The 24,977-nt window shown below is 36.6% G+C and overlaps 2 long non-coding RNA genes across 4 annotated transcripts in view; one reads left to right on the forward strand and one right to left on the reverse strand.

Moving 5' to 3' along the window:
* Positions 1–4,860, forward strand: part of LOC107313549 (uncharacterized) — a 112,397-nt gene extending 107,537 nt beyond the window's left edge. For both annotated transcript variants that reach the window (XR_001555056.2, XR_014945888.1), the window contains exon 3: positions 2,124–4,860. This is a non-coding gene — a long non-coding RNA (uncharacterized LOC107313549). The remainder of the gene's footprint in view (positions 1–2,123) is intronic.
* Positions 1–24,977, reverse strand: part of LOC107313548 (uncharacterized) — a 203,486-nt gene that overhangs the window by 11,658 nt on the left and 166,851 nt on the right. For both annotated transcript variants that reach the window (XR_014945887.1, XR_004307032.2), the window contains exon 2: positions 17,365–17,433. This is a non-coding gene — a long non-coding RNA (uncharacterized LOC107313548). The remainder of the gene's footprint in view (positions 1–17,364; positions 17,434–24,977) is intronic.

Here is a 24,977-nt window from a genome sequence, read left to right on the forward strand (position 1 = left end):
TGTATCCAGCAAAAAAACTTTTCCACTTAAATAAAAAAGAAGAGCTTACCAACATTCTTTGGAGTTTATGTTTCTTTTACGAACATATCTTTTGAGGATATAAAGACATTTAGTAGTGAAACAGACCCCAGCAAACCAAGATATAAATTTTACCCTTTTTACATCTATGACTTCCTTTCATCTAAAAAAAAAAAAAAAAAAAAAAAGGCAACCAACAACTCAATGCTCTCCTTTATCTGGAAAGGGTGCTGATGGTGGAATTAGTTTTGAGAAGCCAAACAACTTCTTGAAATATTTATTAGCATTGCTTTGCATATCTATAATCACATGCCTTTAAATAGAAAGGAAGAAACTTTCTGTTGTGTCTCATGATAGCTAAGGCCTCAAATTCTTTTAGTATCAATAACAGTTTCCTTCCTGCACACAAATTCATTCCACTTCATGCTGACCAAAGTTTTTGGCAATGAAAGATCTTGTTGACTTCTGGACAATTTAAGAAGCATTTAAGAAGGCCAGGATTAAGGGTGGGATTTCAGAAGCAGTTAATATTAGCCTAACAGTAAAAAAAGAAAAAAAAATAAAAAATAAAATAAAAAATAAAAAAAATTCTTTTTCTTTTTTTTTTTTTTAATTCAAACACCAACTAAATATTAAGGTACTCGCTCCTAGTCATGTGGAGCAATGTATTTCTAATAGCTACGATGGCCAACATCTATATCTAAAGATATTCTTAAGGCTAACACTAACACTGGCAAGGTGCTGTGTGTCAGTGATCTGAAGGTCCATTTTCAGAAGTCTCCTCAGAAGATTAGATTAGAAGACCCATAAAATTTGCTAGGTCTAAAGCTACCTGTCCTCAGAACTCCTAAGATGTCTGAGGCAGACATTATTTCTGCAAAAGGAAGCAGAGCAGAAAGTTAGTATGCCTTGCCTACTGCCCTGGAAAAGTGGACCCAGCTTCTCATTTTCAAACCATTGAGTCAGAGGATAAAATTAAATATCTACCTGTTTTGCTTTTTTGTTTTTTTTTCATCTGCTCTCCATCAGAAGTAACTAGCAGCAGAGATGGTGTAGCCTTTCATTCTGGAGCAACTGCAATGGATAGCACTGCAGTTGAGGAGGTTATAGGTAAAATTGACTAGCTGAAATAACACAAACATTTCACTGCAATAAAACATTGATTTACTCCTGCTATCTTCTTACACTTCCTTCCTTCCCAGACAATGCTAACTAATAAACAATTGAAGGGACTTCAGAGAAATGAGTAACGTTTATATTTTTAGAGCAGCAGAATGTATGTTAAAATTGCAATGTAGTATTAAGCCAAGTGTATGTTAAAGCTCCGGGACAGTGTGACAGTTTACATTTCTATTCTAAACTTTGGAAACAGTTCCTGTAAATATTTACCACAGTTGCAAGTTTGTCTTAAGTGTATACACAATAAAAGGTGTGCATAAACTTTCAAACTTTCTAAACAAAATGCTCAATTTGTTTTAGATAGTGCCATCCTTAGGAGTAAAAAAAAAAAATTAAAAAATTAAAAAAAAAAAGAATTTAAATAATAACATATACAGTATCATCATTCATCAATTCATCCAAACAAAACAAGTCATAAATCAGACTGGTTTTGTTTATTAACACCTGCAATATGTGTGACAAACACACAACCAAGATATAGTTATATACAGCAAAAAAAACCATCACAGGTAGAGATGGATGACATTTCTTGATAATTACATCATTAACTGAAAAGTGGAGTGTGGGATGTACTAAATCCTTTTAGAAATTCAGAACAAAGACTCTGTGAGTAGTTTTGTACCCAAAACTAGGGTAAGTGAACTATGTTGTTTTGAGGCAAAAATAAGATTCATCAGCTGTACCACTAAGCTAATGGTGCCAACATGCAATTATTCAACAATGTCTAGAGGCAGGTGCAGAGCTTTTTCCTTTACTTATGTTTCTTGGATCCTAAGTAAATACAGTTGATATTTATGTTGTTAGATTAAAAAAAATATTAAAAAAAAAAAAAAATTTTAAATACTGTATAAAAATTCACGTAATGCAAATCATACTAATGAAAAGCTGTGGAAGTAATATAGCTTTTTTTTTTTTTTCCCCCTCAGGATTTAATCCATTGACACACACTGAAAGGAAAAGAAATTTCCACATCAACTGGGTTCGTGTTTTGAAAATCTGAATGCCAATAAATAGAAAATTAAATCACTAAGAATTTTCATGTAGGCAATATATAATGACAATCTAGCTGGACATTTACTTAAAATAAATATCAAACCTTTTCCATTCTATTTCTCATTTGACAATCACTTCAAAAATTTCATCTGACAGTATTCCTCAGTATTCCTGTAATTACTAAGCATTCTGCAATAAAAGTTGTTATTCTGGGAAGAATGGGTGATGATAATATTTAATAATGCGATTTTATCCTTAAATGCAAACATGCTTTTGCTTTGAGCATGGACCACTTGACAAACTTTCATAATACATGCATCAGATATATTACAGCGCATTTTGGAAAATGGCCAAGCAGTGATACATTTAGGACTTAGTTAAAAATTAAAAAGTCAATTAATTCTGAAAATGTGACTGCAAAGCAAGTCATTCATATGTGGAGAAAAGGGCCTCTCCAACTAAAACAGGTCTTGGAGTTACCAAATTGCTTACATTTTAGGGTCCACACACCTCTTTTTGAGGTTGCCACATTTTAAGCCTTTCAGTTTCTTAACATATGTAGCTATGGACATCAGTCAAAACATAGAAAGAGGTATTATTTGCTTTTTTTTCAATGGCTAACTCAATAAAAGGAAGGTGGTAATACTTAGTAGTGATTTAATTTCAGTGGTTTCATAAGAAATTGTATCTCATTTGGAAACCTGTAATTGTTATCACGTGAAGTAAATTTAAAAGGTACAGAAATTGGCTTCATTTATCTTAAAGGCAAAAGATGGAATGTTATTATTATCAGCTACAAGAGTGATCTTTATTTGTGAAAATTACTCTGCTGAAGTCAGTGTCCTTTAAATAGTTTAGCAGTTAGTGCTGGAAGAGGGCTACATTTCAGCATGAGCATTACAAAGCTTTGATTTTTTTTTATTAGAAAAGGTGCACAAGCAGTTTTCAAATAACTTATGCATGGCAACACTGATCTGGTAATAGGATGATAGATTATTTATATTAAAAACAGTTCTTGAATCCAATACTGTGTAATGTGTTAAGCACTGTAATTGCACTGGAGAGAACAGACTTGTTAGAAAATCAAGCGCAAACAGATTTTTGACAGAGTATTACTGCATCTGAGATGTAATGAACTGGAGAACCAACATGAAAAATAGGAAAACACGTTGGGAGATCTTCATCAACGGAAAAGTAAAGTGTCTTCATGGGACTTGTACACAAGCATATTAGTTACCGTATTCTTAGATATGACAAATTAGTTGATAAGAGACACAGACGGGAAAAGGATTCTAATACTCACGACATAGATAAAGAGTACAGCACAGAGCTTAAGAAGAGAAAATAAGACAAGTAAAAAATGAATGAGCTGCCACAGAAAGTAATATTCATAATAATGCTAATTGCAAAATCATGCTTGGGCCAATAAATAAATAAAAAAAAATAAAAGGAAAGGAAAAAAGGTTCTATATTACACACAAGTCCTTATTTCTATATACAGTCCAGTGTAAATTCCCAGACATCTTGAGTCTGGGGAATACTTCTGCACAGCTGAGCAAAGCCTAAGGCCATCTCCTGGCAGGACAGAGACAATGGATGCCAAGTCTATCTGAGAATAGTGTACATGAGAAGTCTGCTGGTGAAGGCTGCCTCAAATTACAAATAGCTTGAGGAAAAACTGGGGGGTTTGAAGGAACAGATTAAGAATGTGGCTGGGAGGAAGACTGTGCTTTTTATGCTGTTCTTGGCTTGAGTGTTACAGAGGTCTATGGCTGCCTTGATAAGAGAGCTGAGAACCTGACACATCACTTACTTAAGATAGGGTAAGTGCCTGAATGCAGTTTTATTCTGTAAGAAATACTAAGATGGTGAAACCGGTACTGGCAAAGTCTCTGATAAATCTTCTTCTCCAAGATGATGCTGTTTCCTTGAACATCTCACAACAGACTCCTTACGTGTGGGTGATCCTTGTAGCTTCAAATCACCAGTGCCTCTGAACAAGAGAGCTTGTGTATGCAGATGTGACTATTCTTGTATACACATAACCAGCTACTGTTTAAATAAGTGGCATTTTGCTCAGACATGTTACAGATCTGCACCTATTTTTTAGATGTGTACAATATACAAGCTTAACTTTGACTGTCGCCCTTTCACATGTAAAGGTTCAGTACATGTCTTTAAACCCCCACCCCTCTGCCCTACCCCTACATAAAAACAAAGACAACACTCAATACTCAAATCACTAAAAGTAAGTTCATTGCTGCACCAAAACACATGTTAAAATACCACGCTGTTGTCTTATGACAGCAACATAGTATGTCCTTAATATCAGTTTTATTTTATTTACCCTTCCAGAGCATCATATCTTTTCATGAATGGGCAATGTATGATGCAGTTCTGGTCTTATCACAACATGTGTAACATCTGGAAGAACTGCCACTTGACAAGCCAACCAAGGCCCTGCTGACAGACAAAGTGAGCATTATACTGAAATGCCATTCCTCAGCTGTTTGCAGAATTGATTTCCCTGTAGAATTTTCTAATTAGTTGGCTCTTTCTAGCCTGTTCCCCACAGAGGAAGCAGAAAGGAAGCAAAATGCTAGCACCTGCTCCTAGAGCTCTGGCTGGGAAAAAAAAAAAAAAAAGAAAAAAAAAAATTAAATTTAAGGATGACATATACAGTAAGTATTTAGGCACTAGAAAGTCTCCTATCCATGCAGCTGTGGGGATGAAGTAAGTCTGCTTGAAAGCTTAATGGGGATTCTTCTGTGGGGAAGAATTTCCAGTGGCTCACATTCCAGACAGTTAACCACATTATCGAGGGGAAGAAAAAGGGATTTGTTCAAGCGTTAAGAACAGTTGTTTTTTTATTTTTGTGTGTGTGTGTGTGTGTGTTTTTTTTTTTTAAAGGAAGGAAAAAAAAATCCACCCTGATCTGTAGAAAAGAGAGACAGATTAATTTAGACCTGCAGATGATTTTATACATAGTTCATTCCATCGCCTACAGGTTATTTTCGATCAGCTTATTTTTCCATAATTTCAAATTAAAATCCATTATTATGATGGAATGTAGTGTATGATATTATCTCAGGGGTAACGACTAAACCCACATAGTTTGTTCCTAAGTAAAGTGAGTCACTGGAACAAAAGAAATAGATAGCACAGTTATTGATATTGCTTTGAATTCATGTGCAATGCATTATTTTACAGGAAGAACATATGAATACATGGAAATCAGAAGTAATAATAATAGTCCAAGAAAAGCAGTTGGCATTTTTGACTACACAGGTTTCTTCACAAAATTAAAAAAAATAATAATAAAAAAATAAATTAAAAATCAATACTGAATATAAAGGGAGTCTACTAATGGTAGAATATATGATAAAGTAGCTCCCTTATTATACCCACCAGAATAAGGCAAAACTTTGTCAGTTAAACATTTCACTGGTAGGCCTTACAAAATACATGTGGGCAAGAACGAAAGATTTAGAATAGTATTACGGACACCATCTAACCAAATGGATTTGCTGGGTGTTGATCAGCACAATGTGTGAATTAGGCCTTGAGAGTAGCATGAGTTTTCCATAAATAAGGTAGAGGGTTTTTAATTCTATAGTACAAACTAAGTCGTGTTTAACAGAATCAATGCATGTTTAACAGAATCAGTGCATGCCTATCCTTGGAGTAAGGGATGCAGGGGACTAAAAGACATTTTAGTTAATAATGTAACGATTTAATGCATCAACAACCAGAGTTATTTTTTTATAAATTTACTATTCTCCCATACATTTTTAGATAAATACTCCCCACAGGGGGTGTAGTTAGGAGTATGGGTTCTCTTAGACCAAAGAGGAAAAAAAAGAGATCCTGTTTCTTGTCTGGGACAAATGCTCAGACCTTGTTTTCCATTCAAAGACAATTTTGAAATTAAAGTTACAAAGTAAAAAGTGGAAGCATAAGGGTAGACTATTCTTGTTTTCACTGACAATGCTTAGTAATATTTTCCAGTATAGTGTTTTTCTCGTGGAAAATCAGTGTTCACTGGCATTTATTCTTGTTATATTAGATGGTAGTAACGTTTTTGTTTTTCCAAAAAATCTATGATTATTTCAAGCAGACTTCCCCCTGAAACTTATATTCAAGGAGAATTTCAATCTTAGAAAACTAAGGTAAAGAACACTTAAAATTTGGTACAGCTAAATTCATCTGTGGCTTTGAAAATCTCCCATGATACCCTAGTCTGGCCCATTAACTGCACCTGTTCCTTTTTCCTTTTCTTTTTCTTGGCCATCATTTCCCTTTCAATAGCAGGTGTTTGGCTTTCTAAGAATGCATAGAATATTTTATTTCATTACTGTCTTGGCATTTCAACTGAAAAAAAAAATCTTCATCCCATCATTCTCCCCTCTGAAAGTCAAAGAGAGGAAGAAGAGAGAAAGGTTGCTTATTTTAGGAAAGAAAAATGAGCAATAACACAGAGAAACACAAAATGAAACAGTAAATCTGTTTTCCACAAACAACAACCTAAATTAACTGATTTTATACATATCTCTGGTTTTTGTTTTGTTTTGTTTTGTTTTCTTTGACAATATAATTACTTAAAAGAACAAAGTTTCACTACAGTCATTTTGAATTGCATCTTGTTTGGGTGTAGACTTTTCATGAATACAAACACACATGTGCTGCTACAGGCAGCTGTTCTGCAGAAGATCTTTCCTGTCAATTGTAGAATCATTTAAATTTAAGTTACCAGTGGCTCATTCAAATACATGTGGTATTTTTTTTCTTAAGTAAAGTGATGACGAATAACAGTTTGAGTGTGAAGAAGGCATTTTGCCCAAGAGATCACAGTTTACACTATTTTTATCTAAGCGTGAAGTCAAGAAATCAAGCTGAGGATACCTCGGTTGATTTCAGGAAATAATCTCTGCTTCTTTATTACAAAATAAAATTTAAAATACATTAAAACTAAATATAGCTGTCTTCTACTTTTCTTCTAATTAATTTACATTAGCTTAAATCTAAAACATATGAAGAAAAAAGTCTAGAGATAGGAAAACAAATCAGATTTTCTGTGGGCAGCCCCTAACCTATTGTGAAGAATAATTCTACGTATTGTGCAGATGACTCAATCCTTCTTTCTCTAAGTTATCAAAAAAAGCACAAAGGTCATCTTCTGTGCCTTCCCAAAAATTTAGAAAAATACCAGGTAGATCTCTGAAAACAAATGTTTGACTCAAACACCACAGTATTGTTTCACAAACCATTTCTTACTGCAAGTGCTACTTTAACACCATTGGTAGGTGTTACCTATGTTTTGGGACAGCAAAATGTCACCCATGCTAAAAAGGAATGGCAGAAAAATACTGTCTTGACTAAAACTTTAATATGTGTCTACAAGTGGTAAGGATAATAAGAAACAAACTATAATTTGTATAGTTTGATGTCATCTAGGTGACGCCTTTCGGAGTTCAGGGTCATGGCTTGCTTTCCTTCCTTCCACTTTCAGCTGACAGATTATCTTCTTCAGAGGAAGCCAACAGAAACATAGTGTTCTTCCTTGTTCCTGCTCTGTCTCGCTTGTTCCTTTTTATTTTATTTTATTTTATTTTATTTTATTTTATTTTATTTTATTTTATTTTATTTTATTTTATTTTATTTTATTTTTTTTCAGTTTTTTAATAATCTATTCCTCCACTGAGATGACTCATACTGTTTTCCCTGAAGATGTGCATCTGGGTTAATGCTATTGAATGCCATGTGGTGAGATCCTAAGTTCCTGAGCCAACTCAGTGACCACCTCTATTTACAACACAAGGCATAGTTGCCAGAGAGAGGCTAGCAGGTTGAAACACACCTATTAATATCACTTTACATTTTATATCCCTTTCTCTAACAGCAAATCTACGTAGCCCAGTATATGAACTGCATTTGAGAGATAAGGAACCTTTTAGTACTTCAGCAGTGATGATATTTGAGATTTGGAGATGAAGGTTTTTTAATTTGGGTGGGTTTTTTTGTTTGTTTGTTGGTTGGTTGGTTGGTTGTTTTGTTGTTTTGTTTTGTTTTGTTGGGTTTATATTTGGGTGGGTTTTTTTGTTTGTTTTGTTTTTTTGGTTGCTTGTTTGTTTTTTCTCTTTTGAAGGAAGGTAGAAGGATTTGGTGGTGGTGGATTTTTTTATTGAGAGGACTAACTGATATGTATCATTTGACCCCTGTTTCAGGTGATGGAGTAGCTGGCGGGGAGCTATTCATACTGATTAGATTAAGTGAGCTGGTATTCAGATTAACTTCTGATTTCCCCAGTATTATTTGTACAAGTTCTTTATTGCTCTGGATGTTTCTCCACTTCTTGGTTTAGGAAGTGGAACTGACATCCTCCTGGTCCACTGCTACCAGCTCACCATCTTTTATTGTGTGAGATAACATGATAGTCATAGATCCACACAACCTACTATTTTTTCAGTAGTAAAATTAGACTTCTGTGAAATTTGCTTTGTTCTAACCAAAGAGCAGTAATGCACAAATTGATTGCCTAAAAAAGATTTATAGTTCTGAGAGTAATCAGGATATTACTTTGAACTAACATTTCTGTGGCTAAGGCAATTGCTGTCTTCTCTCAGAAACAGAATGTTTGTTTAACCAGGGCAGCCTTCAACTCTTACATGTGCTCCTCCACAAACTCCTCTGTTCTGGCTGGACGGAACTACAATCTTCTTTCCTTCTTTTGCTATTGCTAAGCTTCTGGCCCACAGTATCTCTGGCTTTCTTTCTGTTTTCACAATTAACCTGTTATTTGTCACTGCTTTGTCTCAATTGCCTCCAAAAAAGATCTTTGAAGTGATTCTTCAGAGGGGTAGATTCACAACCAGTTTTCCAAAAGCTCCCTCACTCCATCTGCAAGTTCAGGCCCAACAGACCCTGCAACTACAGATGAAATTCACCACAGAACATGCAGCGAGTTGTCACGTGTATATTAGAATTTCTACTACGCCAGTGAACACATTTTCACTGACATTTCCTTTTCTACCCTGCGTATTAAACCTCATATTTCACATATCTGCACAGAAGACCAGGTTTGGTTTCCATGAATGGGCCACATTATGTTTTTATATGTTATTCAATCTCCTACAGGCTTTTATCCAAACCAAGCAACTAAAATAAAACATGGCTTCCTTCCCCGATATGGTTTCATAGCTCAGCTCTCCAACTTTCTCCCCTACCACAAACATGCAACACAATTGTGCAACAGCCTAGGAAGGAATGGTGAGATCAGAGCCGTGACTGCAGACATCCTGACATGGGGATCTGGCAGCTATTCAACACAAACACAATTAGAGGACTTACCCTTGCATGAAGTATTTGCTTTCTTGATAGTCACCAGCCTTAACCTCTAGGAATGCTTACGAATCAGATAGCGTTCCTTGAGGAGGGTGAGCCTTTTCAAGCTCCTCTGTCTTGTTTTAGCCAACACAGATATAAAGAAGAAAGAAATTCCACCACATCTTACAACTTCTCCAAGTGAAAGCATTTCAGAGGACAGAAGAGCTGTGATCTCAGAATTTCTGCCAAGGATTCAAGAACCAAATTCAAGAACATGATACGTGTTCCTTTCCCCATCCATTATGACAAGCAGGAAAAAATAACAGCACAAAGGCAAGCTTTGGAATTCACACCAAATGTGAAAGTAAGGGCTCCCTGAGTCCTGCATATTGGCTTCATATTACTGTAGGCTTCTCTCGTACTCCTGATCCCACAGAATGATGGCAGGGCTTTGTATATCTTAGGAAACTTGCAGGATGTGTGCATCTGCATATCTCTTTGTGACCTCGTTCATGCATTTGGAAAATGTAGCCTAGAATACATATGTGTTATCCAACCTACCAGGAAACCTAGAGCATAACAACACAAGTGTTTTGGTAGTTTTATTTCTACGCATGGTAAATCCAGGGCTTTTCAAAGAGGTAACAAAATCTTAGGAAAGGCAACAACAGTTGACCTTATATAAAATAACTGCTAATAAATAAGTCATTTGTCATTCTGGGAGAGCAGTTGCAAAGGGATATGCACGTTTTAAAATGCCCAAGGATTAACTCAACTTAAGCTGTGCTAGTGACTCAAAATTACTGGACAGAAGAAGTACACAACCTCAGGGGTGTAACATAGCAGTTCTGAGAGCAAGGCTACCTAGGGGGATTTCCAGATGATGCTATGTGAAGTGCCATGACTACCACAGGTACTACAGAGATGCTTAATAGAGCAAATTAGCCAAGCTAAGCAGAGTGCAACACAAAGGATGTAGTACTGCTACAATTCCATGTAACTTATTCAGTTTGTGCCAGATGTCTCTATCTAGCATTTATCCAACAGAAAAATAAAATAAAATAAAATAAAATAAAATAAAATAAAATAAAATAAAATAAAATAACAAACAAAAAACAGAAAAAATTTGCAGTCTATCATAATGATATAAAGGAAAATAATAATTACAGAAAACGGTAAGGATGCCTCCAGTGCAGAAATTCTGGACTAATCTTAGAGTTGCTGAACTGCATGACCTGCGTGAGCTCACCCTGCATTTCAGATCATGAGCACTTATTCAAGAAATGACAGTCAAATGTTTTATGACCTTGAGCAGCAGCTTAACATCTGTAGGAGGAACAGTTGTGCACTGTAGCTGCCTTCCCAAGCAATTAGATTCACTCTTCTATTGTTAGTAACTTACAAATAACAGCAATTTGAAAAGCAGAAGAGAATGACAAAATATCAGGGACCTGAACCCAGTCGGAACAAGATGCTCCCAGTAACAGTGCTAACACTATGAAATTTCCTCTCCTCAGCAGAATCCAGGGAAATATTTTGCATGGTATGAGGAGAATAATAATAATGCCTTGGCCTGAAATTAATGATCACCAAATTCCAACTAGAAGGGTTGATTTATGTTGTTTGGGTGCACATGGAAAGAACAGGTTATGTTCAAGAAATGGACTGCCTAGCTGTCATAGCACTGATCTTAAAGCAAGCAAATACAGCAGAAGAAATTATTTCTGGGGTAGTTGTGTTGACATTTGCAGACCTACCTAAGCCAAGTAGTCATCCCAAAATAAATAAATAATAATAAGAAAGAAGAATAAGAAAATTGTCAACCAAATATGAATGGTTTCTGGTCTTGACTAGTTGTAACTCCACTAAAGAAGCACAGTATAAATCTGCAACTCTGTATCCAGGCAGTAATTGAAATACATCAAGAAAATGTTTGCAGTCGTTCCAGATGGAAAAAAAAAAAAAAAAAAAAAAAGAAAAGAGAGAGAGATTTCAAAATCTATCAGTACTTATAAACAAGGATGTTACTTTCCCCTTTCTTATCCAGAACCACCCCTTAATTGAAAGGATCAGTATCTAAAGCAACTGGTGCTGCCCTGCACATGAATCCCCTTTTCACCTCTTCCTTCTTATTTCTTCAGTGTTTTTATTAACGTTAGTGACTTATCTAAGTATTAGAATGTTTGGCTGCTTGGAAGCTTATCAGCAGCAAATTTTATGGGCTGTTTAGTGATGGAAACAGGAGGAGTTGGAGCTCTCCCCCCCCAGCTCCCTCGATATGGAAGTCTTCAAGAAGCCATGGAATGCGCTCTCTGGTATTTTTGGTATCTTTAAAGTGTCAAGAGTGCAGAATTTCTCTTGTCAGTTGTCACAGTGTGACTCACAATTAGAGCCATCTGCTCTGCATTCACCTCCCCAGGGGCACTGCTCATTTTTCACCAACTTCCTGTTGTTGACAGCACAGTTCCTCCCTGTATCACCCTCCACCAGCACCCATACTCCTAACAGACATTGCAACAGGCTTAAGCAGATTTCCCTTGGGAAAGCCTTTAGCCTTGTTTTGCTAGCGGTTGGGAAAAAATATAGCCTGTTGAGAAAACTCTGAAGGCAGAGGCTGGGTTGCTAAAGGAACTGAACAAATTACATTGATTTATTTTTTTTTCCAGGAAGGTTCCATTGTTTTCAGACCTCCTTCAAAAATCTCAGTATTTCTCTAAATCCCTTTTTCTTTCAAGGAGCACAGAAGCATGAAAAATGCGATACTTGTGCTAAGTCCTTTTAAAAAACTGACAGAAATTACTGCCTAAACAATAGGGAAATCATTTTTCAAATGGTAGAAATAATTTTGAACAATAAACTTCAGATGGGGAATACATTGCCTTCACTTCAGTGCCCCCCTCCCTACCAGAATAAATAAATGAACAGAACAGTTGTACTAGAGATTTTTCACACCAAGTACTTCTGTTGAGTGAGTCAAACCCCTATACACAATGCCATGCTGAAGCAGCTATACAGTTGCTGGGGTTCATGTCTGAATCATGCAGGAAATACTATCTAGGCTGGGTATGTCTAGCTGACCTCAGGTATAAATGTGTGGTTTAGATCTACCATTAACATTTTGCCTTTAAAGCCCCATGGGCATGCCTGATAGTAACTACAAGCATTGGCCACATATACAAGTGATTATTTGCACAGTTTTACCCTTTTGAGACTTCCTAAACTAAGGGTAACATCCATTTAAGGCCTCAGAAGGTTACAGATTCGGGAGCATAATACCTAATGTGCTAGATGCACCTCCCTTGGCTGTAGAATATACAGAGCTAAAAAATATGCAAGCTCCCATGCAGGAAATGAATGGTCATCTCAGAACAGGAATGAAAACAGGCAACTGGTTAGGTGTCACCTCCTCACTCTTTGACCAACCAAGTTAATGGAAAAACAAATCTGTGGTTCTGCTTTTCATGAGAACTTTGTTTTCCTCAAGTCCTTAAGGAGCACAAGGTCTTAGATATGGTCAGATACTATAATCATTTTTTCTTGTTAAGTCTATTTTTGGTCACATGCTTCTCTTTTACATGCACCACATAAGGAGTAGCCTAACAGAACACTCAAATACTCATTGTAATATAATATGCATCTCCCACAATAGGCCACAAATTGTATGCCCATAATACATTTGAATCTTTAGGGCAGCTCCAATTTCATGTTTCTGACCTAACACTGATGATAACCTCTAATGTTGTCTGTCATGTTCACAAGCTTTGAATACACTAATAAATCATCTTATTTTGTACCACATCATAGGTATAGATTAGCAAAAGATTGCAATAAATAGCAAAAGATTAGTTGCTTAACTTCACCATAATATGCTGGGATCTTTCCAAAAACAGTGGTAAGCTTCAACCAGGAACAGACTCTCTCTTATATTCACACCCCTCTGAACATAAGTTTAGCAAACTTTAGCAGATACATCATATCAATACAATGCACAGAAGCCTTTCATTGCTTTCTAGATCAGGATAGCATAACAGCTGAAATATTTCTCACTAGCCCTGTTCCTCAACACAAAACTGAGCTTCACTGTTTCAGCATTCTCTTCACTAGGATTCTATTTAAGGTCAATGCAATTTGGGCCCTGGATCCACACTGCCTAAATTAATACAAAAATATGAGTTCTCTGCCAGTTTAAACAAGAAAATATATTCTAAAGAGAGATAAAACACATCCTCTGTTTAAAAACACATTTCCAAAGAGCAGCTCTAAACTCATCTCATAAAACTGTTATGAAATCCCTAGTTCCTCCAAACATGAGGAGAACTCTCTGCAGACTAGAATATTAGTTCATATATGTTGGGTAATCTAGTAAACCCAGACAGAGAGAAGTTGGATCAAGAAAAATGAAGGATTCTTTCAGTATTGCCTCATCTTTAGATCTTTAGATATACTGTGCATCTATCCTATGTCCCAGGCATGTAACAGCATTGAAAGTGTTCAGTTTTTCACAGAGGAATCTCTGCTCAAAATCAACATTTACTGAGGCTATGAAAACTTTGATCACATCTCTCCTTGCAGGATCAGTTTTGCCACTCAATAATAATTGCATTTGCCATTCAATAATAATTACTGCTCTGATTGACAGATCGATAGGAAATTCCATAGCAAATTCTTTTTACAAATGACATAACCATTGATTTGGCCACCTGTTAAACACAAGCCTCTTGACCTGAAGACTCATTCTGATAGCTGTTAACTGTAGATAGAAATCCAGCCTCTGGTTGTGGTTTAACATTCAGTGCAAAACAAGGGCAGATGTTTTCCAAAATCCTTTCTGTTAAACTTTCTTGTTCTTCTGACAAGTTCTTCTTGTTATCGCCATAACATTCTTCTCACTTAACTGTCTGAAGTTGGACTTGAAATGATCAGGAAAGATGTTCTGCCATGTGCAAGGTTAGCGGAACTGGATGCGACGATCTATCCTGCAAACTTCATTTTTTTTTAATCTGTTTTTGTTTCCTGCTCATTATTTGCTGTACACTTGTAGTTTCAGCCCACTCACTACAGTAATGTCCAAATGCTTTAATTATGGAACCATAATCAAAGCTTCACAGCTAAATAGCTTATTTCTAGCAAATAATGTTTTGTTTGCACCCGAGGTCATACTTGCCAGAACTTGAGTATTTTAAAAGTAACATCCAGTCATAAAGACTGTGGTATACTTTGAAATTTAATGGAAATGCACTCAGTTAATAGTGCTTTGCAGAAGGGCAAAATGGTAATACAGTTGATTAAAAAAGCACAATTATACTGAAGGATCTCTCTTTTCAAGTAGATACTCTTTAATATATAAAAATTATTGTGACTGGAAGAATCTGGTTTTGCTTTGAAAACCTCAAGCATTACATCACAGATATACCTAAGGCCTAGCATTTTAATAATTAATTTCATGAAAGATCCCAAGAGCAAGAAAAAGGTCATAGAAACTATTCCAGTCCATGGGCAGTTATTCAGGAGAATGCTTCCATGCTCTTCAGCGTTTGAATGTGCTGCAGGACGGGGTAGTTTGGTGCTAAATGACAAATTGACTTAGAAATATTTGAGCCATAAACCATAGTAAATCTTTTAGCACTTGAAACACCATGTGACACTCCAAACTGAGAGCAAATGAAGTGTTAGTCCATGCATGTTGAAAATGCATGGAGGCTGTGTTTACTGGATTATTCATTTCTTAACTATGCCTCCTTCAGGAGTCTTCAAGCAGACATCCAAAATCCCACCAAAGGAAACCATTTGCAGAATGGTTCTCTAACATGATTTAAGATTTAAAATATATAAATTGTATGTATCCCCCTGAAAGCAAAATTATTTAGGCTGCAAAGTCAAGCACAGCCAATTTAAGATGTGACAGATTTATGTCTGCCTGCGTAACCTCTCCTCAGCCCTCTTGTAGGTCCTGTGCCCTGGGTGAGGCAGAGGTCCTTTGGAAAAAGTAGTTTGTGATTATGCTATTAAAGAGTATATCTTAACATAGAAAAGGGCTAAATAAGTTTCTGTTGGCAGCTATAACTATGACATTTCCTAACATAGAAGTGCTGGTCTTTGCAATCTCAGCATGGAATTTCTAGCAGGTGACATCTGTGGATGGTTTTTATATGTAGGTAAAAACTAATTCTAACATGACTGACTCATGAGCTGTTTGCTTGATTTTTTGTTTGTTTGGTGTTTTTTTTGCCACAGAAAAGCTGTCTGGTTACCTGAAGCAAGATTAGGAGTCATTTGGAAAAGGATGCTATTCCTAAAAAGTAAAGAACTGCTATAGACTTAGGGTGTGGTCAGCAGAGGCTTAATGTAAGCTGGTTCTTCATATCTCATTTCTGGACAGTGCTGATTTTGATGTGGAAATGATAACAAATACTCTTGTAGCCATGATCTGAATCTTCCCACACACATTCTTATTCTCACGTTAATTATTCCAGTAATCAAAGTCCTCAAACTAAATTCAATACAGTTTTTTCATCTTATCCAATTTTGAGTGTATGCTCAGAATTTCTTCAGAGAATTCATATTGTCAGAAACCTTAAGAATTACTCTCAAAAGCCTTCTGATCAACAAGATTACATATCTCCAGGAAAGAAAAGGCCTGAGGAGGCCAGCACCAGCCTTGCTTCCACTTCTTTGTGGCCAGTCCTTCTGGGCCTGTCCTGTTCCAGTATGACTCCTTCACAAGAAGAGAGACTACAAGTATTTCTGCTGATGCATTCACTGAAAAAACTGCTGGCTCCTCTGCTAAAAGTACACAGCAGAAGCCAGCATAAACTTTGAACTGAATTTAGGTCAATGTACTTCTTGTTATTTTAATCTTTCTCTTCTTTGTTTTATAGATTCAGTCAAGGAAATTAAATATATTAAAAAAAAAATAAAAAAATCTTAGTGAAATGTTAGCTGAGCCTGTAAAAGTGCCAAATTGATGAATGAAAAGCTACTAAAAAGTTGCCCATGCTGTGCAAGTATATGAATGTATAAAGTCACCACACTACAGAATAATAGAAAATGTCACATATTTCTGAGGCGTCATAGTTGTAGAGAATCAGTGCTTTTCATTTCCTTACTTTTCCTTCTAGATCCTTAATCCTTATTTTGCATATGTGGCATTTTTTGTTTGAAAATTTGGTACATCCTCTGAATATTCTCACAGTCATATGAACAACAACAACAACAAAATAAAAATTTAAAAATAATTTTAAAAAATCCAAGAAAGATTATTGATGTAGAACTTAAATGCCAAGCAATTTTTACCCAGGAAAAAATTACTTACAGGTAGTATAGATTTTAAATACGTAGAAAAAATAGGTATGAAAGGGATTGCTGCTCAAGTTTGGAAATATTTCCATAATAAAAGTTGCTCCAAAACACTGCGGTTCTCCAGAATATTGTGTGCTTCAGAATACTGTGGTGAATAGTCTAAGTGCAATTTAGGACACTGTTGTCTTGACAACATCATGCAAGAAATGAAAGAGGTACTTCTGATTCATGAAAGAAAATAGAAGCCCTGTTCTTCTAACTGAGTTAGTATTTCCTTAGAGAGCCTCAGAACTGTCACTCAAAATGAAACAGCAAAATAACGGTCAATATGAACAATACTTTGAGAACACAGTATTAAATCCAAACTGGAGGTATCTTTGAAAATAAAATAAAGTAAAATAAAATAAACACACTAAAATAAAACTAAAATAAACCTACAGAATAATACTATAATGGAAAAGACAATATGGGTTGTAGAAACTATTCTGGATGTTCTTTTTGGTAGATAATTATCACGATGGAAAAATTATATCCTGGGTGTGTCACTCTTACCCAAAAAGCTGGTCAACCTCTCAGCTTGTTTTCATTGGGCTTCATCGCTGTTCATATCCTCTTGTGCAACTGAAATAGAAAAGAGATGAAGGAAAGTTCAGTAATAACAGTTGATCTTTCCAGAATAGCAAATTGAGCATCAGTGCTGTTACCAGGCTGAACCTTAAAGGACAGAAATGTTCTGTCAATGAGGAACGGATGGAAGAACAACAGTGAGGGTTGTATAGCAGATCTCATAAGAAGTTATCACATACTGTGTGCAACACATCTTTCCCTTTCTAGATATATTTACCTAAGAAATTTCATGCATTAAAAACAAACAAGCAAGCTAATTAATTAGTTAATTAAAAGCTGAGTGAAAGGAGATATTCAAATACACAACAGAAACAGGCTTCATTGCTATTTTATTCCCAGCCAGTGCTTTCTTTTCTTTTGGTCAAAGTCTGAAAGTCATAAAAAGCTATTGTAGTTGTAGCCCACTAAGAAACAAACCACAGTCCTCTCTGCAACGCAGAGGGTAGGAGCCATTACATCGTTAGTGTACCATTTGGAATTCATGCAATGCATCCGCTCATTCCTCTATTAAATTAAAGCATTTCCTGTAGCAATTTAGGCAGGATAAAGAAAATAGGTGCAATTATGAAAGCATTGTTTGATTGGCTTTTTTCTCTGCAAGCCATTAGAACATGGTAGCTTATACATTTGAATTGCAGGACCCTCACTTCCCATCCATTACCAACAGGACATAAGTGAAAAGGGCTGCCCCTGAAGCCAACAACGTCCCTGAAGGCATACAAGCTGTAAATGAGACAGAGATCCATCACCAGTGTATTTTGCCCTCTCTCACTCTCCCCAAATTCCCTGCACGGCAGGTTCCTATCTCCCTCTAGTCAATGCTTTTCAGTCAGAGCTCTTCCTGTGGGACTCTCCCCGGTGTTTGCTTCTCCCTGCTTTCGATAAGGAGATTACTTGGAATGGAAGAAGACAAGCACAGGTGGCAAGACCACCTGCTATAATTTGTTCAGCATTTTTGGACAATATGAGATGACCTGCATTTAATCTTTTTATTCCCTTTCATTTCCTTTTATTCTCTTTTCCTTTTTTTTTTTTTTTTTTTTTTTTTTCCCCTTTCTACTTAAGCTAACATTGGCTTTCAATTCATTTATGCAGAAGTCTTAGGAGTAAACATGCTAAGTCTCTATTCCCCTAGCTCTAACAAATCAATTTGCTACAATATTGTACCGATGACAACAGGCTCTCCCTCCTCATTATTTTCAAGCCTCTGTCTGGCCCAACAGAAGCGTAAACCAAAAACCCTTTTTTAAGGAACATTCATACTCTTCCTTCATCTGCAGTAGTGATTTACCACAGAAGTGGCTTCCTTTCAGTGCAAATTTACTTAGCACCTACCTTTGTAATCTTCAGAAGTTCACTACATGTGCAAAGATTCTTGCCTTGTGATGGTAAGGTGAAGGTGTGTATGGGAAACTGCTAATCACAGCCTGAACCTCTGATTAATCAGCTGAGGCAAGTGTCAGGTCAGCTGTGGGAGCACAGGTGAGGGTAATTTAGAAGGGGTGGAGCTTGATATTTTCCATGAATATCACTTGTATAGCTGGACTCTGTCAGCTACTCTCAGTTCAGCCCAAAAAGGGAAGATGAAATCCATTAATAGCGTGAAAATCCAGAATAGTTGCCTGAACACCAAATATTATAGAGCACTTCACAAATGTTGAGTCCAAATTTGAATCAGCAATTATAACAGGAATCCTAGAAAGCAAACTGATGAGGAATACAAAACAGACAAATAGACTTAAAAGATACAATTTAAAGCCAGGGGAAATAAACGTTTCCTGCGCTTGTTCAGATTTTATCATCATGGGAACACTTATCTATATTCAGAAGGAACATTTATGCAGATTATAACATATCTCAGGACAATGTTGGTTAAACGTATCTGAATAACTCTGCTTTAAAGTAAGGTTGGGTTTTCATTGTTAGGTATATAGAGCTTGCTGCAGGAAGGTTCACAAGCTTTGAGGTCACCTTATAGCAGGTATCTCTGGGAGCACAACTAGTAGCACCAAATGCGAAACAAGTCTTTCAGGTGCACTTGTCAAAAGTGCTCTTGGAGGTCTAGCAGCTAAGAAAAAGCGACAGATTTATAAAGTCACTTGAGAAGCTGAAGATAGAGAATTTACTCTCGAGTTGATATGTAATGTTAGGCAATGTGCTTTTTATCTCAGTATTTGTTTCTGCCTGCACATACTAGGGATAAGTTTATTTTCCTCGGTCAGCTTTGAAAGAAAAATGCCTAGTCATATCATTATTCACGACTCACTTGCATTCATAGGTTAGACCATTCTGGTTTTTGAGTTGGTATTTTATAACATCTTGAGTCAGATGCATGCAGCGTTTCATTTATATTGTGCACCTAAACCTTCACTGGGATCCAATACTTTCCCCCTGAAATTTACTTAACCCTTACCTCTTAAGATGACAGAAAACTGGATTAGGCAAGTCAACAGTGATTCCTAATTGAAAACACATATTTAGAGTACACCGCTGATGCAAAGATTTACCTGTGGTTATGAAGGGAATGTATACGGACTGTTTCACAAAGAAGCACTGTGTATGCCACTCTCCTCAAGAGTGTGTCTTTTGTACCTTCAGTACCTACAGGAGTGATGAGGAATGCGCAGGGTTTGAATTCCTGCAGATACATTATCTGAAAGTGTTGCCTTTTGTTTGCTTTCCTTCTGTTTTGTTCTACTAGTCCTTCATTGTAAAAGAGACTTGTTTAAACATGCCATTTTTCTTGGCCTTCTTGGCACCCAGCAGTCAAACACTCCTCCAGATTGATCCCTTCATTTACAATGTAGTATGAGTATAGCCTGTGTAAGTTTTAGGACCAGACAAAAGAGTGTACTTGCCATGTGATGATTTCATTTCTAGTTTTCCAGCACCTTTTGTTTTTTCAGGGTATTTTTTCCTGGCAGGAACAGGCACATTCAGCTGTTGTTTTCATGTCGAAATTCTGTGTGGAAGCATTTCCTTATTTTTTTTCTTTCTTTTTTCTAGACATGTCTTTCAGCATGTTTCCAAAGACTTGGAATCAGCGCATTGTGCTGTGACATGTGCATACTTGACATTGCTTTGTTCTCTGACTTCCTTTTGCTCGCAATCTTTAGGAAGTTATCTCACAATTAGCAAGGAATTTTGAGTCAATGTTATTGCAGACCCAGCATATTGTCCCATCATCTGCAAAGAAGAAAGCATTGAAGAGTGAAAGGGAAGAAAGTAATTTCAGTGTGATTAACTTGATTAACTAAATGAACAACACGGTATTCTAGTTTCAATTCACTGCACAGAGAAGCATAGCTGTGGCAGCAGCAAAAGGAAGGAAAAAATAAATAAATGAATAAAGAATTTTGGTTTTACTATAAATATTTGGAATTAAAGGAAAAGCTAGAAAATCAATTATCCATAGATATATATTTTTCTGTGTTTTGCTCTGATGTTGTGATTTCTTAACTGTAGGGGGAAAAAAGTGAAAATGTACACGTTGTGACAGGTTGATCTGTCCAATTGCTACACCATCCCTAGAGGTGCGCCAGAAATGTGGAGATATGGCAGTAGGGGACGTGGCTAATGTGTATGGTGGGGTTGGACTGTATGATCTGAGAGGTCTTCTCCTACCTTCATGATTCTATGTCTCTATGATTAGTTTATTTTGGATATAAGCATTCAAGTTCTAACATGTCTGGCATTATGGTATAAAATATATATGAACTGTAACAGCATTATCTAGGCAAATATTGATTATCCATGACTCAAGAGGTGGGGAAGGGTCCCCCAGTCAGCATTTTGAGAAGCATTTTCTTTATGTGGCAGGAAATACAGATTATATTATTTGGAACACGTTTTGTCCAGAAGCTTCCTCTTTCTGCTGAAGTCGAGAGATTCTATGAAGACGCAATGAAACATCTGCTGCAGACTTCAAGAGCAGACCTGAAGAAACACTTTTTATTTATTTATTTTATTTATTTATTTTACAGATGCCCACAGGGCCTCAGTGCATCAGTAATGAGTCTCTGTTTTCTGTTGTGCTAAAATATATCTCCATGAACTCCCCTAAAAAAAAAAAAAAAAAAAAAAAAGAGACTTGAGTCATCACTCCAACACACTACACAGAGAATTGAAGTGTAATGCAGTGATACACAAATAAGCAGGAGCTGATCTGGATGCCTGGGAACGTGTCAGTGCAGGGCTCTGCTCAAGTTGAGAGATCTACTTTACAGTTTCCTAACAGCACCGCATCGACAAACCAGGATTTCTCAGAGACAGACCAGGTACAACAACAAGGCCTACACACTGAGTAACTATTCAGCTAACGAGCAACACGGGATTATCCAGATCCCAAATTTTGTAATGCTGCCTAATGTTTGTCATCACAAACTCTCCCACTCTGAGGGCAAGCACATTTGTAAAGGACCATGAAGTTGCAATGAGAAATAAAGTCTAAAAAGAAGTCTAAATAAACATACTTGCCATAAACACAGCCCTAATAATGTGCATAATTACATCTCTGCAGGAGATGAGATTATGATGTAAAACCTAACAAACAAAACATAACATCAACAAAATGCCTAATCCTTGGGAAAGAAAGCTGTATTTAGTATTGGAGATTTGAGGTATACTGGTTTATGATAATGAAACCCCACAGTTCATTTTCCTAACTCCATAATCTATGGATTACAATGTACAGTACATAAAACAAACCAGAGCAAAAAGAAAATTGGCTCTCCCTTGCAAATTCATTTTCAGTCATTCAGAGGATGTTTTCTATCATTGCTATTTTCCTCCAATATGAAAGACATTATGGCTCCCCACTCATGACAGCTGCACAAATTGGAAGTTTGTATAATATTCTTTTCCTCACGGAGCACATCTGACAATTCCTTAAATATTAAATAATTCTTTCTCTAATACATTTTCCACACACAGTCAAACTGATATACTGTTATGCTACATAATTGCACATAGTTTCAGAATATTCCTCGGAAAACTGCTCTGTTTCTTTCTTTCTTTCTTTCTTTCTTTCTTTCTTTCTTTCTTTCTTTCTTTCTTTCTTTCTTTCTTTCTTTCTTTCTTTCTTTCTTTCTTTCTTTTAACATAACACATCAAAATAATCTATTGTTTTTCAGCACCAATGTCATTCATTAGTGTTATCTAAGTTGTACTACTTTCCTTGTCACATCATAAGTTAACCTTTCCTAATCACTACCCTGGACATTTACCAGGCTTTCCCTGGGGATGTGTTTAACTAGGGCCACGAATTTCCTGTTATTATGTACTCCAGGGCTCTGAAAGCTCGTGTTGATTCTAGTCATAGACTGTAAATAAATCCACGTGAGTCTGATTCTAGGGAACTTAATGCACTAAGTGGATATGTGCCTAGTTTAAATAAACTCCATATTCTGCAGTGCGGTAAGAGCCTACTACTTGAAGAATCATGCCTTTTGCTCCATTTACTGAACAGTTGAAGTCCTCTCTTTTGGAAACTTCATAGAAAAAGTTTAGTGTCTTCCTTCTTTCTGAAAACATCCAGAAGTTCTCTTTCCCTAGATACACTTCACTGGTTGAACAAAGCACTATGGCCCTGCACAGGGTGAGAAGAGCTGTACACAATTGCTGTACAATCCTCTCCTTCAAACCACACTGGACTTAAACACTTGGTTCTCAAGCAGATGCACAATCTAAGTGTGTGGTTTTCCCTATAAGCACTTTCCTATGAGCCCTCTTCTGCCACTTCCCATGCACAGGGGCTGGCTAAAAGACTGCAGGATTTCTCATGAAGTCTCCTTAATCTGCCACCAGATTCTTAATTCTAGCACCAGCGAGCAACAGCACAGTAGCCAGAGATCCTGGGAAAGGAAATGCTCCTATGGAAACTACTACAAGGGAGCACTTTTACTACAAAAAAAAAAAAAAAAAAAAAAAGAAACTCGTGATAGATCATTACAGATCAGTATAAAAGGTAGAACAATATCTTGAAGACCAAGTGGCTTGGTTCAAAAATCAAAACCAACAACACAAAAGTAATCTGCAGTTTTCATTAGCAGAGATATTGACAAAGCAAAGAGATGACCATTCAACATCTATTCTCTGAGGGATATTCTGCCTTCACAGGGCAAGTCCTTGCCAATACATCTAAGAGTAGTTTTCTAAGTATAGGAGGGAATCCAACAAGATATGTCCAGCTGTGCTGAATTAAAGCACTCCATTTAAAACATCCCATCAATCACCACACAGGAGAGTGCTGACATTATTTGTATGAAATGTAAGAGTACTATTACTCACCTGCAATTAAAAAGAATAGTTTGATTTGGGTTCTTGCCGAGAGTTATGTGAATATTTTTCCTTTTGCCAGTTTATGAATTTTGCCAGCTTCCATAATCTGAAGGTAGCCTTCCAGGTTCTGACTAAATCATGGGCAATGATACAAAACAAGTCATATAATTTTGGAGGGAAAATCTTTCTTTTTTCTTTTTTCTTTTCTTTTTTCCTGAAACCTGAGTCATAAATCCATTTTATTTATCCACATTCTCTATAATGTCACAAAAACACAGTTCTAATTGACACACTTGTTGGCATAGTTGACAAGAGTCCAAGGTCTGTATGGAGACCGAATTATTCCATCCTCCCTAGATTTAGACCCTCAAGGCGTGGATTAAGATGAGACACTAATGGGGCAGCATGCAAAAGCTTGTATTACTGAGACAGATCTCCTTCATGGATAAAAAGAAATAGGAACCTGCAAACTTACAATTCTAAATGAGAACAAAGCTACAGATAAGGGAAATGGGTCAGACAAGGATCTAAGCAAAGACTGGTAAAGCAATGAAAGCATCAGAGCCATCTAGAGGGGATTTTGGCTAGATTACATCTTCCTGCATTAGGAACAAGAAGTCCACAAGGCTCTGAATGCAGGCTTATCCCGTGTCTGGGAATGGGAAACATTTCATATGCATTAAATGTGCATGCAATTTAAAAGACAGAAGACAAGCAGAGGCAAGTAAAGAGAGTTATTCTGAAGATGGAATCTCTCTAGGTTTGACTATTTCTTTACTTTCAAATCTGCACCTTTCTACGTGTAACAATTCTTTTTTGCTTCCTACAAGATTACTACAATTGGACAACACTCACCAGGGTGATCCCAAATAAAACTTTTAGGGTATCAAAAATTCTTTTTCTCACTCCCAGAAACATTTGCTAGAGGATTTCCCTCAACAATACATAAGAGGAACATCTACACAGCTGTTTTAAAATGATTGGTTGAGTCAGGTCACAGGGGCATCAAAATCAGTGAGACAGGACTGCAGTACTTAGGCCTGGGTATAACATTCAGCTGCATTTTCATGCCATATTAGACAGACATCTGGGTGCCCCTACACCGACCCTTGGTTTCTGAATGTAGGAAGTCACATTTGTGAGTCTGAAGTCAGATGCAACATGAGGCCCTGTTTGCAATCATGCTTTGGAAGATCCCACCAGCCCTGTCTTAACATAAGCAAATTTAGCCAAGAAATATCACATGATCCATGCATTGC

The sequence above is a fragment of the Coturnix japonica genome, chromosome 4 (genome assembly GCF_054131305.1).
Source record: "Coturnix japonica strain WE chromosome 4, WE-NBRP24, whole genome shotgun sequence".
NCBI classification, from domain to species: Eukaryota; Metazoa; Chordata; class Aves; order Galliformes; family Phasianidae; genus Coturnix; species Coturnix japonica.